This window comes from Erinaceus europaeus, chromosome 1 (assembly GCF_950295315.1).
Source record: "Erinaceus europaeus chromosome 1, mEriEur2.1, whole genome shotgun sequence".
NCBI classification, from domain to species: Eukaryota; Metazoa; Chordata; class Mammalia; order Eulipotyphla; family Erinaceidae; genus Erinaceus; species Erinaceus europaeus.
The window spans coordinates 170,760,804-170,766,302 of NC_080162.1; positions in this window are offsets into that span (position 1 = coordinate 170,760,804).

Below are 5,499 nucleotides of genomic sequence, written 5' to 3' on the forward strand. Positions count from 1 at the left end.
GAACACACAGCATCTTTTCGGCTGGCATAAGAGGACATTTTCAGTTCGAAAGACAAACTCAAATCTCTTTTGGGAAACAATGTCTAGGGTTTCTTTCTTCCCCCAGCCCCCACCCTGGTTTTTTTGTTTGTTTGTTTGTTTGGGTTTTTTGTTTGTTTTTATCCAGGTAGCAGAGCAGAGGGTGGGGGGCGTGGGTGTCCTTAATGTATTCATTCCTGGACCAGGCATTGTTTGTTTTTGTCCGTGTGTTGTGCGTGCGCGTGCTTTCAAGCTTGGCTGCTAAATTTCTCTAGTCTGATTCCCTGGCAGAGGTTTTTCTGCCCGACTCTTGATGAAGTTATGGGTTGGGGCTGGAAGTCAAAGGAGAGGTGCAAAGGAAACAAGTGAGACCATTATGTTAGCGCTCTCTGGGAGGAGATGAGCATTTGGTGGTCGAGAGGGGGAGACGTGCACCAGGAAAGAGGCAAAGGGAGGGAGCCCAGGTGGCTACGCAGTGGATTTTAAAAGTGAGGCTGAGCGAGGCATTTTCTCCATCTAGCATCTGGTTTAGGATGTCTACCTTTTGGAACAAAGATTCTACCAGCCAATCATCGGATGTGTTGAGTTTCTTCTATCGCTGCTCATTCCAAGAAACAGCTTTCTGAGTGCTGAGAACATGTCCATTGATATTTCTCTTTATTTTTCTATGCAATATTGACATTGAGACTTTCTTTGAGCTGCTTTGAAACAAGATTATGGAATTAATTGGCATCTCGGTGTTTGAGAATGAGCAATCAACACATCTCTGCAGTTCACAGATTGCTGCCCCCTGATATTATCTCAATGTTTCCAGTGTTGACTTTTAAGATAAAATAATTCCATTAAAGATGATCTAGCCTGGGTGTTTCTGAAAATGAAGCACTTATCCACTACAGAGAAGTTTAACAAGAAATGTGTTTCACACACATTCTGGTGAGAATCTACAGGCCAAGTCATGCAATAGCCCACAATTTAAATAAAACATATTTTAAATAACCACTAAAATTATAAACATTTTTGATGAGTTGCTAACTTTGCACTTACTAACTAAACATTAGAAATATAGAAAAAAATAGGCAAATGCAACAAAAATGTATTGGTAACTCTGAAAGCCTTATTAAATTTTTTTCAGAAATCAGAGAATATAAAGCTGGACATTACAGAACAAATGTGATGCTCAGTATAAAACACACCTGTATTCCTTTTTTTTTCAGTAGGATTGCTTGAAATGTGATATTTCATTTCCTTGAACCATGAATTAATTTTGCACACTTTAAACATTGTTTGCTATTTTTAATTTCCCCTGTCATTTAAAAAAGAAACCAATTTGATTCTAGTCATTAAAGGAAGAAATACTGTTTTAATGCATATATTTCTGTCACTTTTACCCCTATAATTTAAAAAAAACTGTGACATTGCACTTTAAAAGTGAATTTTGAAACTTTCAACTAGACTGGATAATGCCTAGGTCTTAAGGAGTTATTCTAGAAGAATAACTTTGAAAAACAAGCTGTTTAGAATTACACTGCAGCAATGGCTGTCAGCCAATCACAGTGATTGTCAGACTTTTATTATTCAATAAAATGACTCCCCTTTATGGTAAATGCAGTTCTGCTAAAGAAAAAGCAAGGCATCACTATCTTTTCTGCACTTTTCTCATTTACTTACATAATTACAGTACAAAGCTTAAAATATTCCATTTATTTTCTTTTCAATGTGCCATTCCTTTTTCTAATGTTGCTTTAGCACATTAAAACCTAGAGTAAACAACTTCAGATTCAGAAAACTGGTATATACTGAGCACAGCTTCTCATTTAGTTCTTGCAATTGCTGTATGACAGTTATATTATGGATTAGGAAAATAACATCAGATGATTTAAGTCATTTGTCAAGGATGTCATTGTTAGTACAAGTTAGAAATGGGATTGGACCAATATTTTATCTGATTTTATAACTATTTTTTCTTTTTTAAATATTTATTTATTTATTCCCTTTTGTTGCCATTGTTTTATCATTGTAGTTACTATTGTTGTTGCTGTCGTTGTTGTCGGATAGGAAAGAGAGGAATGGAAAGAGGAGGGGAAGACAGAGACATGGAGAGAAAGAGATACCTGCAGACCTGCTTCACTGCTTGTGAAGCGACTCCCCTGCAGGTGGGATATAACTATATTTTTTAAATAAGTGGAAGGCACTCAATATTTTCAAGAACTGCTACAGATGCCAATTAACAAGTGCATAACATTTTAAATAAAGTAAATGGATCTAAGTTTTATTTTGAAAAAGTGACTTAGCTATATTACCACAAATAATAGTAGTAACAGAAGTGCATATATTTTTTTTCCCTTTTTTAAAAATTGTTTTTATTATCTTTATGTATTTATTGGATAGAGACAGTCAGAAATTGAGAGTGAAGGGATAGAGAGGGTGAGAGACAGAGACACACCTGCAGCACTGCTTCACCACTAGTGAAGCTTTCCCCCTGCAAGTGGGGACTTGGGGCTCGAACCTGGGTCCTTGTGCATTGTAACATGTGCGCTCAACTAGGTATGCTACCACCCCTCCTTTCCCCTTTTTTTTATGCCACCACCAGCCCCTCCTTTTTTTTTTTTTTTAATGCCGTTGAACACAGAAAGACAAAGCCAGCAAAACTACTTCATTAACTTTCTAACTAGTTTGGATAAGTAAAACTCACTTGGACAGTATGACTTTTTTCCATGTGCATGAATTAGGTCTGAGCCTGGTCTCCTCTGTACTGGAGGAGGCTCCAGTGCTGTGGTGTCTTTCTTTCTCACCCTCCCTGTCTCTCTCTGTGTCTGTCTACCTGACAAAGTTATCCTGCTGATAACAAGAATAATAACACACACACCAAAAGCAAACATAATTTTAATTTTGTATTTTTTTCTTTGACAAATGCCTGTATGATTGTAGAAAAAAAAAGTGCGGTCATGTTTTGGGTTTTGGAAAAATCATAACTCATCAAAATAGAAAAATACCTCATGACTTTTACAACATCCCAATACTTAAATCTGTATTCTTTATTTTATTTTACTTTAGCTTTGTTGAGTCAGGGCCTCACACTTGTGTGATTTCTGGCCAGATTTACATTCAGATGGAAAGACAGAAAAAGAGACAGACTAAGAGAAGGAAAGACCCAATAGCAGAATGTCACCTGGTAAAAGGACATTTCCATGTGATTCCAATGCAAGACATGGGTCACATGCATAGAAAGTGCCCTGCTTGGTGAGTTTTCTCTCTGATGCTCCTCCGAGAACACACAAGAGGACCAAAGCATCAATATGGCAAATGTAGTGCTGGGGGTCAAACTTGGAACCAAATGCTTGGAAACCATTGCTCTAGTCACATCTCCTGAGTTGTCCACCACGTATAAGTTTTAAAGATCTGTATATGCTAAGAAGAAAAGTTTAAACAAATCAGTGACTACTAATATTCTTGCTTTGAGTGTGTTTTATCTTGTATAAAATAGATTGGATCTAATTTTTTGATAAATTGATTTTCAGCAAAAGTGACAGACTAGGTAAACAAGACCGCACTGATGAGTTTCCTGATAAATACACTCTAGGCATAGAGAGGGAAAAAGAGCAGCACCTGACATGTTCAATGTTCTGCACCATTTGTTATTATTCATTGATTACTGATCTGACAATCATGCATTTTAAAGTGAATATAAAATAAGTCTGTTTTAAATTTAGAAGCTTTAGATTAATCCAGGATATCTCTTTAGACTTCAAGAGTTAAAAAAGAAAATGCTGCATTTGTAGAGCTAGAAGTAGGTTTCTAACAGGTACTAATAGCTAAAAATATGAAGTTAATTTTAATATACTATTATATATTCATAAAGTATATGCACCTTAGAGGCCTAGAGCAAAAAAGCAAAACAAAATGCATGTGCAAACACTATAAAAATAACTATTTTATAGCAACTCATGTGTTTCATATTCTTGACATAGGTACTGTCATAAAATCCTTATAATTAGAACCACAGGTACTAAAGGACTCTTCCCAGAGACACACAGCTTAAAAATGGAACAACAAAGCCTTTCAAAGTTGCCTATACTGCTCAAGATTATGCATTAATAAAAGTAAATTTAATAATAATAAAAGCTGTTATTACAACTATGAAATAGAGGGGGGAAAGAGTGGTGGTAAGGAGTGGAAAGTAGAGGGAAGAGAGAGCAAGGAGAAGTAAACAGAAAAAAAAAAAAGGAAGAAGGAAGGAGAATTGTAAGCCCAAGACCTTGGGGGAACAAGGGCTGCTGTGCTCCAGAAATATACATGAGAAATCTAAGTGCAAACACTGGACAGATTTGGGTCATACAGATGAGTCCTAAAAGATATGTGACAAAAAGCATGCTAGAAAAAAATATTGCAGACTTTACAATGTGTTAAAGAAACTGAATGTTGCCTGAAATTTCCAGAAGACAATCTTGTTTAAATTAACAAAACTCTGTATTAGGGAAAGAAACACTTTTTTAAGAGATAGCAAGGACTAACTTTGTGTGTGTAAATATTAAGAGATCTATATATTCTCATGACACAGACATGTAACAGAAGGCAATATGGTCTTACCATACAATTAATTTTGTCTAAGGAAAAGAATCTTGAAGATATACTGCAAGAACTTACACTCAAAAAACATGAAGTCACTCCTTCAAATTTGATTATAGCTATCATTCTTCTGTTAACTTCTGTCTCAATGTTTTCTTGTTTTGCTTTAAAAAAAAAACAATTTTACTTATTTGCTTATTTTGGATAGAGACAAAAACAAATTGAGAAGGAAGTGAGAGATTGAGAGACACCTATAACACTCCTTTACCACTGATGATGGTCCCCCCTTGCAGATGGAGACCTGATGCACCACCAGCTGACCCCTTTTCTTTTTTCAACTTTAAACACCTGAAGTCTAGAGAGGATCTAGATTTTAAGTATCAATACTAGTTTAAATTTTGGACTTTTCTTTCCTCTTTTATATAAGGATCATTCATTTGCTTACAGATTGTAGTATTTTTTAAATGAATGTATAATAACAGTTGGTAGTCAATTCTTGGTGACCTGTCACTAAGAAACACTTATAATTCCCATGAAATTTCGTCAGTTATTTTAGTATAGAATTTACATTTTGAGATTAATAGTGTTCACTAGGCAGGAAAATGGTACAGTGGTAGATTGCAGGACTTGTAAGCACAAGGAGGGCACAAATTTGATCTCTGTCACTGTTATTCATTCCAGAGTGATGCTGTGATTCTTTCTGTCTTGCTCACATTCTCCCTCAATAAAGAAAAAAATCTTTAAATAAAATTCCCAAAAGCTATATATGACATGTCATGCAGCAACACATGCTGCAAGTCTCTGTTGTGACACTGAGCTAAAAATGATTTTAGGAAATATTTGAATAAATCAAGTTGATTGGGTATAGATAAGCATTTTAAAATTCTTTTCTGGTCTCACTGAAAAAATAAGTTG